Here is a 14,347-nt window from a genome sequence, read left to right on the forward strand (position 1 = left end):
CATTTGATGATGGATGATTGTCTTCATGCATTTGGAGATGTTGATTCTTGGTATAGATGGTTTTTATTATGTCATGATGTACTCTTGATTTTAAATCAAGTGTTGGGATGATGTAGATTCTTTTGAGACCGAAGTATGTTCATTTGAAGCACATGATCTTATTTTGAGGATATTTTAGATTATGATGTCATGATATGTTCCTAATTTTATTGAAACTCTAACAATGTCCTTGTTTCTTCTCTTTGATTTTGATTATTAATCACTTACATGAAGATTCATGATTTTGAGGGTTGCATTTGAAGCTAGCATGGAATGATTGATGGATTCTCATGGAGACTAGAGAGGCTTGGGAGGTTAAGAGACTCTTATTATTGGAGATCATGTGTTGATATCATTACACTTTAGGGAGGATTTAACCAAAAACATAGAGGAGACTACACTTGGTTATAGATGTGAATCCATTATGGACGCAAAGAAAAGATTATCATTTATTGCAAGTTTTTATTTCCCAATGTTATGTACACATGATAACCTTGTGTTCTATTCTTGGTCAACTCAACAAGTGAAGGCTTTGATATATATTTCCCCCTTTAATATCAAATACATTCTTTATTTTGTTTCTTGTTTTCTCATATGAGTTAGTACTTAATATAAAAATTTTAAGGATGTTTTAGGAACAAGATGCACTCTTTTATGGATTTTTGTTCTCTAATGTTGGTCTTGAGCTATGTATCTAGTTTGGACAACTTGTATGGAGAGGTGCGAGAATTGGTATGGGTGTATTCCCTTTGTTGTGGGGATGATTGGTTTGTTTGATCTATCTTTGATATGAGATTTTTACATCTATTAATGTCATGACTTAATTTGATTTAAATGTTAGATTTTGATATCCTTCCAGAATGGGAATGGTGAAGGAGATCTTACATTACATAACTGAGTACATGTTGGCATGTAACAAGGATATGGTTCGATTTATAGGCTCTCTCTTTGATCTTGTTCTTCTTCTTAGATGTTTTTATTCACATTGTTGAGTGTGAATAACTTGACAAAGTTATGGATATTAGTGGTGAGAGTGGTATTGCAACATATTTGTCTGTGTGATTCACATATCATTGTATATTTTGTTGACACTATGAAATAGGGGAGTTATCTACATTCTATGTATGAAGTATTTTAGATAGACTTGGTATGATTTGTTCTATTTTCATACTTGGCATTACTTATTTATCCTCTTTAATATCTTAGCATGTTGATTGCCAATCTAATGATGAGTTTGCATGTTTCGTCAAATTAGTGCCTATGAGTTATGTTGTCAAGTGGGTTGGCCACCCATTTGGTTGTAGTGGGATGAATTTGATGCATAATATCTATATCCATGAGCTTATTTTAGTTTTAACACAAAATTTGTTTTTGATTAAGGATCAAACAGGTTTTGAGGGGACCCAAAACCCCTTACAAGTTTTGAAGGGACTTGAAACCCTTAGATTTTGCATGAATTCGGAACCCAAAGAAAAATATTGCCACAAGAATCAGCATAGACTACTAGTAGCCCAACCTCAGCCTAACAAAATGGAATGATCATTGAAGAACCAACTGATAAAAGGAGGTCAAAGCCATCCTCCATAAAACTCCAACAACACCAAAAGATGTCAATACAAGAAAATCCAAGGATTTTATCAAGGCTCCCTTACCCTTTACCAAATACCAAGGATTTTTCCAGGCACCCATAACCTGAACATTGGGTTTTAGCAAGGATCCCAAGACCTTAGTAGCTAGAGTCTTGAAGAGAACCATAAAGGAACAATTTGGAACCAAAGGATTTTGAAAGGCTCCATAAACATTCATATTGGGTTTTGAATTGGCTCCCAAAACCAACAAGTTCAAACTAGCAAAGACAATCCAAGTGGAAGTCAACTCCCTACCAGCATAACTCCTTACCACCTCAATATGAAGGAGACCCACCTCAATAGGAATTGAATAAAAATGGACCACCAGATGAATCAACTAAACATCGTTCAACCCAACCAAGCAACATCCCCCATCTTCTCTAGCAATGACCATCTCCACCTTAATAGAAGATAGCTCCACCTCAATAGGAATATCCAAAGAAGACCAAAGATGGTAATATTGAAAAACAAACTAGCCCTTCAGACACTCTCCACCTCAATGCGAGAGACCAAAGACAAGACCATAGAAAGGGGAAATGAAGCCCCCTTTGAAACAACACTAACAGGAAGAACCCACCTTCATAGGGCCGCTGAGCAGAACCAAAGAATCAAAGATGTGAAAGAAAAACCTTTGCATGAAAAGGAACATGGGAACCAAACTATGGATCCCAACAAAGCATGCAATGTGGACAAAGGGGAACCCCACCACAAAGAAACCCCATAAAAAGCCCTCCAACGAACATTGTTGAAAAAGGACATCAAGAAGGGCAAAAGATAGCAGATCGGAGACAACCATACCTTGGACATGGTAGAACCACAAACAAGAAAGAAATGCCAACCAAGAACCCACACAGGACAACCCAAAACATGGTGCACATTGGAGTGAAGAAGCTAAAGGACCCTTCTACAACTCCAACACAAGACCAACTCAACGTCCACCAAAAACCACAAGCTAGATCATAGCACCAGAAACTGACAGAATAAAAGGCTCTAAATAAAAATAGAAGACCAAATAGAAACATAGGAGGTGAGAGAGATGAGCATCCACCCCCAAACATGTGACCAAAGGAAAAGTCTGCATCGAGCAAAGCCCACAATTGGTCCACACCAAAAGAGAGGAGGTAGGCCAAACCCACCTCATCCTCAAATCCAACTACATCCACCTCGTCTACCTCTCCTGCACGTCTTACCCGTCCGAAACCCAAACCCCCAAACTATTTTTGTTGTCGCTCTGGCTCAGCCCTCGACTCCCGCTCATCCTCAAACCCTTGCATTCCTCCCAGTTACAAAACCGAGCCAAAAACCATGGCAACCGACAGAATGAGGGGGGGGGATCATTTGCATCCTCCTCCTCTGCACCTTCATCTGCCTCTCCATCACCATCATTGCAACCAGAAGAAACCATCACTCCTGCTCCTTCATGTGCGTTCCTCATTTGTAACTGAATTATACTTAAACTAGAAATTTATAAATTAACACAAAACTTGTTAGTTGACATTGTTTGTGGTAATTTGTGTAGTGTTATGTTGCATTGAGATAGGAGGATGAACATCCCATGTTTCGATTGTATTTTTTGAGTTGCTTTATTGATGACATGAGGTTTAATCTATGATGGTATACCCTGGTTTGAGGTATGGTTAGCTTGGATTAGTTACAATATTTTTCTATTGCTATTCTAGTTGGTATGACGTAGGTGGCTACTTAGAGACTTTGTTATCATTTTAATTTGATGCTTGTGTTCATGTAAATTTTGGTGAATGTTAATATGTAGGAACAAGGATATGATAAGGCATAGAGATGTTCATAGGTACACAAGTATTTACATGTTGGATGAAAATAGGAGAGTGAAATTTAATGTATTGCAATCTCATTTATTAGATGATAATGCATACTTGCCCTCTCTTCTTGGTGAAGTTTTTTTGTCACAAGGGTTTCTCCACATAAATTATGTGTTATGTGATGCTCTTATGTTGCTGATTTGTGCCTCATTGGTACTATATTATGGTGATGTTATGCATTATTTATTGTTATTATAAGTTCACATAAGGTAGCATTGATTACCATGACAATGTGAGCTGATTTTTAGCATTATAAAAAATATGGATCTAATCATGGTAATTCCATATTAAGGATACTTAATTTTATATTTACATTTAAGTTTTGGATTTTCATATTGTATTAGTCCAAGACTGAATCTCATCCATTGAAGTCATATCTTGATTATTTGGATATAGGTTTAAACTCTTGACCTTTGGTATTAAAGCTTGTATATTTCTCAACACCCTCTTGACTTAGTATAGTAAGGCATTCATCTTTAGTATAGTAATACAGTCATCTTCTTCCAAACACAAATACTTGGGTTCATGTCTTGCAGACATATCATCTTTGTTTGCAAAGACTCAAATTACAGATTTTGAGGACATTCATCTCCTCTTTGTTGATGGTCACATCATTAGTGTTAGTATACCACCATTAGAGTCTTTGTAGGTTGTTCTCTATTAGTCTTCATAAGTTTATGGATTGACACCGTCTCATTCTATGGATATTTGAGCAAATTTTAGAGGCACAAATCATTTAGATTTAGATTCTCTATTCATCTAGTTTATTATAATAGTTTCTACAAATACCAGTGGATCTATTTCTTCCAAAGGGGACAAATGTTATTTGTAAGTAGTGGATCATGTTTTTGTAAATCCTATGAGGATCTGGTTAATACTGAGAGGGGGGGGTGAATCAGTATTAACACAATTTATAACTTCAAATCAAAATACCATTTACAACAAATCTGAAATCATTTAATACATAAATCTATCCCTTTAGCAAATCTCATATACTTGATACCCACTTATGAAATCTTATTATTTAGAATATTCACCAACTAGATATCTGATCAACACGTACTCATACTTGACTTATTATCAGATTAGAATACTTCATCTATCAATTCATTAACATTACCAATAACCACTTACAGATCTCTGATAAATAGCAATAAACTTATCATAACTGGTAATTAGAAGTAATGCATGAAAACATAAACACTATGAAAAGACATTCCACACATGAACACCAAGATTTTTGGCATGGAAATCCAAATGGGAAAAACCACGGTGGGGATTGGTACCCACAATAATTTGTACTCTTTTGAAGTATGCCATGTTAGGAGCTTAGCTCTATTAAGAGCTTACAATATGGCGGTTAGGAGAAGACTCTATTAGGAGTCACCTGGTTAAGGGATTTGCCTATCACTCCATCTAGGAGCTTAATGATCTGTTAGGATCATCCTGGTTAGAGGATTTAAACACTCTTTTGTGAGCTTCCCTATTAGGGGACTTAGATGGCAAAGGCCTGTTAGGACCTACCCGGTTAAGGGATTTATGTTGTTGTAACTGTTAGGGAACAACAGTGAAAAAATGATCTGTTACTTTGCACTTTAAGCTTGCTAAATCAGATCCAGTTATGCTTCATAGTCTGCAACACTCAGGCAAATCTCTATCTTCTCTGGGATGGCTGAACTCATTCTCCTCATGCCACTGACACATGAAACATCAGTTATGTCACCCTAAATAGCCATAACAACTATTGTTAGGGAACAACAGTGAAAAAATGATCTGTTACTTTGCACTTTAAACTTGCTAAATCAGATCTAGTTATGCTTCATAGTCTGCAACACTCGGGCAAATCTCTATCTTCTCTAGGATGGCTTAACTCATTCTCCTGATGCCACTAACACATGAAACATCAGTTATGTCTCCCTAAATAGCCATAACAACTAATTCGGCCATAAAACCTAATTACATCTTGAATTCACAATACAAGTCATATCAAATCAATATCCAGATCATTACTGTAGACACCTAAAATTGTCCAATCTAATTAAATAAATATCTTTATTTATTTAATTACTTTAGCCTAATTCATCTATTATTTAAATAAATCCTTATTTATTTAATTAATTCATTTATCCTCTTCTAGCCTTATTTCTCATTTAAATAAATACATTTATTTATTTAAATTATCCTTTTCCTAAATTAAATAAATATCTTATTTATTTAATTGATCCCACTTCTTCTATTAATTAAATTAATCTTTATTTATTTAATTAATTCATTAACCTTTTCTACCCATGACACATGTCATTCATCTCTTAATTCATACACTACCTACCCCTTTCATTATTTTATTATTTCTTTTACCTACCCTCTAATCATAGCCGACCTCCTTTTACACCTCTCAATCTTATCCCTCCATTTCATATTTTGTCTTCTATATAAGAGGATACTTCCTTCATTATCAACCTTGGCTAATCAATTTATGCACTTGACTACACTACGCTTTTGGCATATGCGATCCTACTTGCAACCACATTCCGTTCTTTGTTGAGCTCTTGTGCACATAAAATTTGAGAGCAAATATATCAAGCAAGATCAATGGAGATAGGAAGAATGGAGATCCAAACCCTATTGGACATGTGATGGTATAATCTTTGTGATTTCATTTGATTTGCATTGTCTTAGGTAATCTTCATATGTTATGGTGGATCTTTGTTGTTGTTAGGTTAGGGTTTTGTGGTTGAATTCATTTAGCCTTTCAATATTGTTATTATTGTTATCCATTTTCACCATATACAATTACAACAATTTACAATGCAATATCAACCGTTGATTATTCATAACCCATCATAAAAATCTAATATGTATAGAAGTTAAACCCTTAGAACATTCCGCTAAGCACTTTGCACATTCCCAAGAAATTCTACCATCTTTCGCGCCAAAACACAATTTAAATTATTCACACGGGTCATGTCGTGTTATCTCCTTCATGTAGATTCGCCACCAATCACCATCATATAAAAAATCATTACCAGTTGAGTGAAATTATCACCGGTCCTAAAACCCTACTAAAACCCTAGCATAACTCCATCATAAATTCAAAATATGCCTTCTAATAATCAACATAGGATGCGGTTCTGGTCACATACAAAATTCCATCATAAAAGTTTATGTCTCAAACCACAAGTCTCCAACCATCACCGATTTACCGATTCCATCAAAATATTTTATTTTACCGGTTGAAGTCCTAATTCTAAGTCCTACCGGTAAACCATGTCATACTTACAAATTCTAAATCTAGTAGACCAAATTACTTATCCAACAAGTCAGACACCAAAGTTCATCTATAACCATCATCAAACATTAATTAACATATGTTTCCATCAACGACAAGACAAATAATTGATCATGTCATCATCAATCTTCTACCGATACAGTCATCAACTCATCTGCATCAGTTATGCCAATTATGCCAACAATATCCCCCTTTAGAATTGATGGCAACACCAATCAATTATACAATCAATATATAATCATATATGTCAATCATTTGCATCTTAGCACATTAATTGTCGGTCTCTGCATCAGCCACTTTTCACTATCTTTTCTTCTCCTCAAGCTTGATCATCAGATTTTTTTTCTTCTCCATAACTGATTAGCTGATTTCTTTTTCTTCTCCCCTTTGATAGCAATGCCAAAGTTAAAAATGCATCATTTGACTTCAATCTGATCAGAATTGTAAATCATATCATACTGCATTAGAGCCCTCCCCCTACGAAGTAGCTCGCATCTTCATCAATCCTCAGTGAAGAATAAACATAAAATCCACAGGATTGATGCAACTCCAACATCTTAGTTCTTCCAATGTAGGGGTCTAACCCCTAATTTACTTATGAAAAAATCAAAAGTAGTCTTTGGAAATGGTTTAGTAAAGATATCAGCTAACTGATCTTTACTCTTCACATACTCCATCTTTACCTGCTTCTCCTGAACTCTTTTGCTTAAGAAATGATACTTCAACTCTATATGCTTGGTTCTTGCATGAAGTACAGGATTCTTGGAAATATTTATTGCACTCATATTGTCACAATATATAGTCAATGGTTCAGACATATCTATCTCGAATCCTTCTAGCACATGTCTCATCCATATGGCCTGCGTGCAATTTCTGGATGCAACAACATACTCAGCTTTAGCTGTAGATTGATAAACACAAGTTTCTTTCTTTCTTGTCCATGCTACAAGTCTTCCTCCAAGCAAAAAAGCTCCACCGGTTGTGCTTTTCCTATCATCCACATTGCTTGCCCAATCTGCATCAGTAAAAACATCTAAAGTGAATTTTCTTTTGTAGGGATACCATAATCCACAGTCTAATGTTCCTTTAAGATATCGGAAAATCCTCTTAAGAACCACCATGTGACTTTCTTTGGGCTCTTTTTGGAATCTTGCAACTAACCCAACAACATGAGAAATGTCTGGTCTGCTACATACAACATAGTGTAGTTTACCAATCATAGACCTGTATTATTTTTCACTAACATCAGGTGAATCATCTTGCTTTGTCAACTTGCAGCCTGTTAACATCGGTGTACCTATCGGTTTACAATCTTCCATGCCAAAAGTCTTCAACACCTCTTTAATATACTTGCTTTGATAGGTAAAATACCACCATCCAGTTGTTGGATCTGTAATCCAATAAAGAACTTTATTTCACCGATTAGAGACATCTCGAATTCCTTTTTCATCTCATCAGCAAATTCCATACTCATATTATCATCTCCACCAAAAATTATGTCATCTACAAATACTTGAGCTATCAGCATCTTGTCTCCATCAATTTTTAGATAAATATTACTATCCTCATTGGTATGTTGGAATCCAATCTTGATCAAATGTGCATGTAATCTCTCATACAATGCCCTCAGTGCCTGCTTTAGACCATACAAAGCTTTATGCAATTTACATACCATGTCCTTATCATCGGTCAATGAAAAACCATCTGATTGTTCAATGTATACTTCCTCTTCAAGAATTCCATTCAAAAAGGTTGACTTGACATCTATTTGGTAGACTTTGAATCCCTTATATGCAGCAAATGCCAACAGCATCCTTACTCCTTCCAATCTTGCAACCGGTGCAAAAGTTTCACTATAGTCTTCACCTTCTTTATGTGCATATCCTTTGCAAACTAACCTTGCCTTATTTCTTACCACTTTTTCATCTTCGTTTAAATTATTCATGAAAACCCATTTGGTTCTAATCACGTTCTTGTCCTCCGGTCTAGGAACAAGTGACCATGTCTAATTTTTCTCTATTTGATCTAATTCCTCATTCATTTCTTTCACCCAGTCATCACCTTTGAGTGCTTCCTTAACTGTCTTGGGTGTAGAGATCAAATAAGAATTTTCTCTAATCTTCCTCCTGGTCTACACACCTGCATTCTTATCACCAATTATCTAGTCCTAAGAGTGATTTAATCTCACATATCTAGGTATAGTCTGTGTCAGTTCTGCATTTTCCTCATCTGATTCACTAGTCAATTCACTACTTTCTTCTTCACTATCCTTGCTTACCGGTTGAGCACCTAATACTGTATTTATCGGTTGATCATTATTTTGTGCTTCTGGTTCAAATATCACCAGTCTTTCTTCATTATCATCTTTTTCAGGTTTAGACCTGCTTGATCCTTCAGATTTATTTGACAAATCATCCACCTTCACATTAACACTTTTAACTATTTTCTTAGTTCTCTTATTATAGCATTTATATGCTTTTCTTTTACAAAAATAACCAAGAAATATTCCTTCATCAGATTTTGCATCAAACTTTCCAATGTAGTTATCCTTTTTAATAAAACATTGACTTCCAAAGATTTTGAAATAACTAACACAAGGAGTTTTACCATACCATAGCTCATAAGGTATCCTATTCTTGTCTTTCTTTACAAGTATTCGGTTTAATGTGTAGACTGTAGTACTTACCGCTTCTCTCCAAAACATCTTAGGCATATTACTTTGTAATAACATTGTTCTAGCAACATCAACAATTGTTATGTTCATCCTTTTTGCTACACCATTTTGCTGTGGTGTCCTTGGAGCAGACATTTGTCTTTCAGTACCCTGTTCATCACAATACTTGACAAACTCATCGGATGTGAATTCTCCTCCTCAATTAGATCTTAAGCATTTCAAGTTTTTATCAGTCTCATTCTCAACTAAAGCTTTAAATGCTTTAAATTTATTAAAGGCTTCATATTTCTCCTTTAGGAATGTAACCCACATCATCTTAGAATAGTCATCAGTAAAAAGCATGAAATATCTATCAACAAAATAGCTTTTTGTTCTCATAGGACCATAGAGATCGGTATGAACCAAATCCAAACTATTTTCATATGTACACTTCTTTCTCTTAAATGAAATAGAGGTCATTTTATCAATTTGACAGTCTTTAGATATCACATTATTCGGTTTAACAATTTGTGGTAATCCTCTCACAATAATAGACTTGCTTACCTTCACCAAGTTATCAAAATTCATATGACAACATCTCTTGTGCCACAACCAGCTATCTTCCTTCTTTGCAACTAGACAACTATTGATATTAGCATTTAAATGAAATAAGTTACCTCTTGTTTGTTTTCCGGTAGCAATCAGTTCACCATTTCCTCCAAGAATTCTGCAGATTCCACCATTAAACTCAAGCAAATAACTTTTATCATTGAGTTGTCCAACACTTAACAGATTATGTTTCAAACCATCAACCCAAAATACATCATCAGTATTATTCTTCCCATTCAAAGAAATAGAACCTTTACCTTTCACCATGTAGGGAGAGTCATTTCCAAATCTAACAACACCTCCATCAAATTCATTAAGAGTTAGGAACTTACTCTTATCTCCAGTCATATGGTGTGAGCAACCACTGTCTATAATCCATTCATTACTATTTTCTACATGAGAAACCAATGCCTTCTCGTCAGACAATTCCTCCTTTAGAGCTACAAACACAATCTCTTCATTGTCATCTTCATCTTCAGATTCTTCATCGGTCACACCTTCATCCACTGCAACATAACAATGTTTTATGCCTTTCCCTTTGAATTTCTTGAACTTGTCTTTCTTATCGGTGTTAGGGCAGTTAGCAACAATATGACCAATCTTACTACAAGAGAAACACTTTAAAGGTATCTTTCCTTTATACTTACCAGTGCCTCTTGGAAATCTCTTGGCTAGCAGTGCTTCAAGTTTCATTACTTGATCTTCATTGTCTTCACTTTCCCGATTACCTCCATGACTAGATCTGCACTCATGACTTTCACATACATTATTTCCTTTTCTAGCAGATGAACCGGTAATAGAAGATTTAAAAGGAGCTTCAGTAGATTTTACCACACTATTGTCAAAACTATTTAACTCAAAGGTTGTAAGCTTACCAATCAAAGAGTCAACAATTACCTTATCCTTTGAAATGGATTTGAGTTCTTGGATTGCTGATACTTTAATAGCATACTAAGGTTGAACAATTCTGAGCATTTTACTTACCACCACATCATCATCAATTTTACCACCAGCACCTTTTATACTGCCAACAACTTTTTTAATTCTTTGACCATACTGTGCAATGTTTTCTCCTTCTTGCATTTTCATATCATCAAATTTTCCTCTCAAGCTTTCCTCTTTTGCTCTTTGTACATGCTCATCTCCTCCATGAATTTTTTCTAATTTTTCCCAAACCTCATGTGCATTTTCCAATCCTTGAACATCAATATATTCAAAATCAGATAAAGTACTTATAATAGCTTCAAGGGCTTACATGTTCTCCTGTTGATCTTTAAGTTCATCTGGTGTCAAGGGAGCAGTAGTAGGAGCCACATTTGTTGTTTCAACATGTTTCTAGTATTAAGCACCAAGACCTTTGAGATATATCTTCATCCTGTCTTTTCAAATCTTCTAGTTATCCTTGTTGAATTTTGGACCCTCTTTCTTCATCATCTTGTCTTTCTCAGAATCTTTTCCTCAAGCGGTTAAGCTTTTTTTTGCACACAGAGGACCATGACTCTGATACCAATTGTTAATCCTATGAGGATCCAGTTAATATTGAGAGGGGGGGTGAATCAATATTAACACAATTTATAACTTCAAATCAAAATACCATTTGCAATAGATCTTAAATTATTTAATACATGAATATATTCCTTTAGCAGATCTCATACACTTGATACCCACTTATGCAATCTTATTAATCAAAATATTCACCAACTAGATATTTGATCAACACATACTCATACTTGACTTATTATCAGATCAGAATACTTCATCTATCAATTCATTAACATTATCGGTAACCACTTATAGATCTCTGATAAACAACAGTAAACTTATCATAACTGGTAATCATAAATAATGCATGAAAACATAAACACCATGAAAAGACATTCCACACATGAACACCAAGATTTTTGACGTGGGGTAAAAGTACAAAGCTGTGTCACACTTTTATAAAGGAAATGGCCAATGTTGATTCAACTTTTTAAATTAAATCAATAGAAAGTGAAATATATATTTTGAATTTTGAAATGATGTAAACTAATCAAATTTATATTCTTATGTCTATTTTAAGTTTGTAATTTAAACAAAAATTTAAAAAATTATTTGAATATAGTTTTTTATAAAGTAAACACTATAATTTAGTTGCTGAAAAAATATTGAAATTGAAGTTACACAAGCCACCACACTTTATTTAGTAAAATTTACTTTTTTTTCTTGATTTTTGTTTTAATATTGATAACTTGAAACTTTAGTGCATGGATATATTGTTTACTATTTTTTATAAATATATATTTTTCAATAAATTTGAAAAGTTGTGTATGCTGAAATATAACCGTTTCCAATTCCCACCACCTTTTTTCTTAATTATTTATCCAAATCAGAAAACAATTATATCATCTTGACATAGATTCTTTTCTCTACTGCATCATATTTTTTTCAATTTTTTTTAATAAATTTTAGTATTTTTCCTTGACAAGATAATCAACCTTATATTTTAGTGTTGATGACCTACTTTCAATAAAAATAAAATATAAAAAATAAAAACTAATTAAAATATTAAAAGATCTATATTTTGGAAAATTCACTTATAGATCTATAAAAGGGTATTTTTACATTTCAAAAAAAATATTATTTATAAGAGTAGGAGTTGTTGAAACATCAATTTTTATTTTTTTTGTAATTAGACCAAAAGTAGTATAAAATATACATTTAGTAGACACTTCCAATTGGAAAAGTTGTGGCCCATATATTACTTAGCTATAATGAATCTATATAGACCATATGTTTGACTAAAATTAATTTTTAGTTAGAATTACTTAAATTCACTTGTGCTGATAAGTTAGCTTGAAACGTGACACAGTTTTTGTGGAAATGGGAAAAGCCACGGTGGGGATTGGTACCCACAATAATTTGTACTTTTTAAAAGTATGCCTTGTTAGGAGCTTAGCCTGGTTAAGAGCTTGCAATGTGCTCGGTTAGGAGCAAACCTTGTTAGGAGTCACCCGGTTAAGGGATTTGCCTATCACTCTAGCAGGAGAAATGATCAATTAGGATCAACCTGGTTAGAGGATTTAAACACTCTTTTGTGAGCTTCCCTATTAGGGTACTTAGATGGCAAAGACATGTTAGGACCTACTCGGTTAAGGGATTTGTGTTGCTGTAACTGTTAGGGAACAACAATGAAAAAATGATCTGTTACTTTGCACTTTCAACTTGGTAAATCAGATCTAGTTATGCTTCACAGTCTGGAACACTCAAGTAGATCTCTATCTTCTCTGGGAGGGCTTAACTCATTCTCCTCATGCCACCGACACATGAAACATCAGTTACGTCGCCCTAAATAGCCATAACAACTAATTCGGCCATAAAACCTAATTACTTCTTGAATTTACAATACAAATCATATCAGATCAATATCCAAATCATTACAACAATTTACAATGCAATATCAACCGTTGATTATTCATAACCCATCACAAAAATCCGATTTGTACATAAGTTAAACCCTTAGAACATTCCGCTAAGCACTTTGCACATTCCCAAGAAATTCTACCATCTTTCGTGCCAAAACACAATTTAAATTATTCATGCGAGTTGTGTCGTGTTATCTCCTTCATGTAGATTCACCACCAATCACCGTCATATCAAAAATCATTACCAATTGAGTGAATTCATCACCGGTCCTAAAACCCTAGCATAACTCCATCAGAAATTCAAAACATGCCTTCCGATAATCAACATAGAATGCGGTTCCGGTCACGTACACAAATCCATCATAAAAGCTTATGTCTCAAACCACAAGTCTCAAACCATCACTGATTTACCAATTCCATCAAAATATTTTCTTTTACCGGTTGATGTCCTAATTCTTAGTCTTGTCGGTAAACCTTGCCATACTTACAAATTCTAAATCGGGTAGACCAAATTACTTATCCAACAAGTCAGACACCAAAGTTCATCTGTAACAATCATAAAACATTAATTGACATAGGTTGCCATCAATAACAACACAAATAACTGATCATGTCATCATCAATCTTCTACCGATACAATCATCAACTCATTTGCATCAGCTATGCCAATTATGCCAACATTTTTTTCTTCAAGCATTCATTAATGCATTAGAGCTACTTCTACATAGGGGGTGCAAATCCTTATTTTCTCTCTCATTATAGAGAAACATTCATTGTACTTGAGCAACAAAAGTAGTCCTTGGGGTCACATCAAATCCTCCTTTTCTTCTTTCACTAGTACATTTATTTAATTTTCTCTCTTTTGGAGAGGAGCTTTTCCCCATGTG

This window comes from Cryptomeria japonica, chromosome 9 (assembly GCF_030272615.1).
Source record: "Cryptomeria japonica chromosome 9, Sugi_1.0, whole genome shotgun sequence".
In the NCBI taxonomy this organism is placed as follows: Eukaryota; Viridiplantae; Streptophyta; class Pinopsida; order Cupressales; family Cupressaceae; genus Cryptomeria; species Cryptomeria japonica.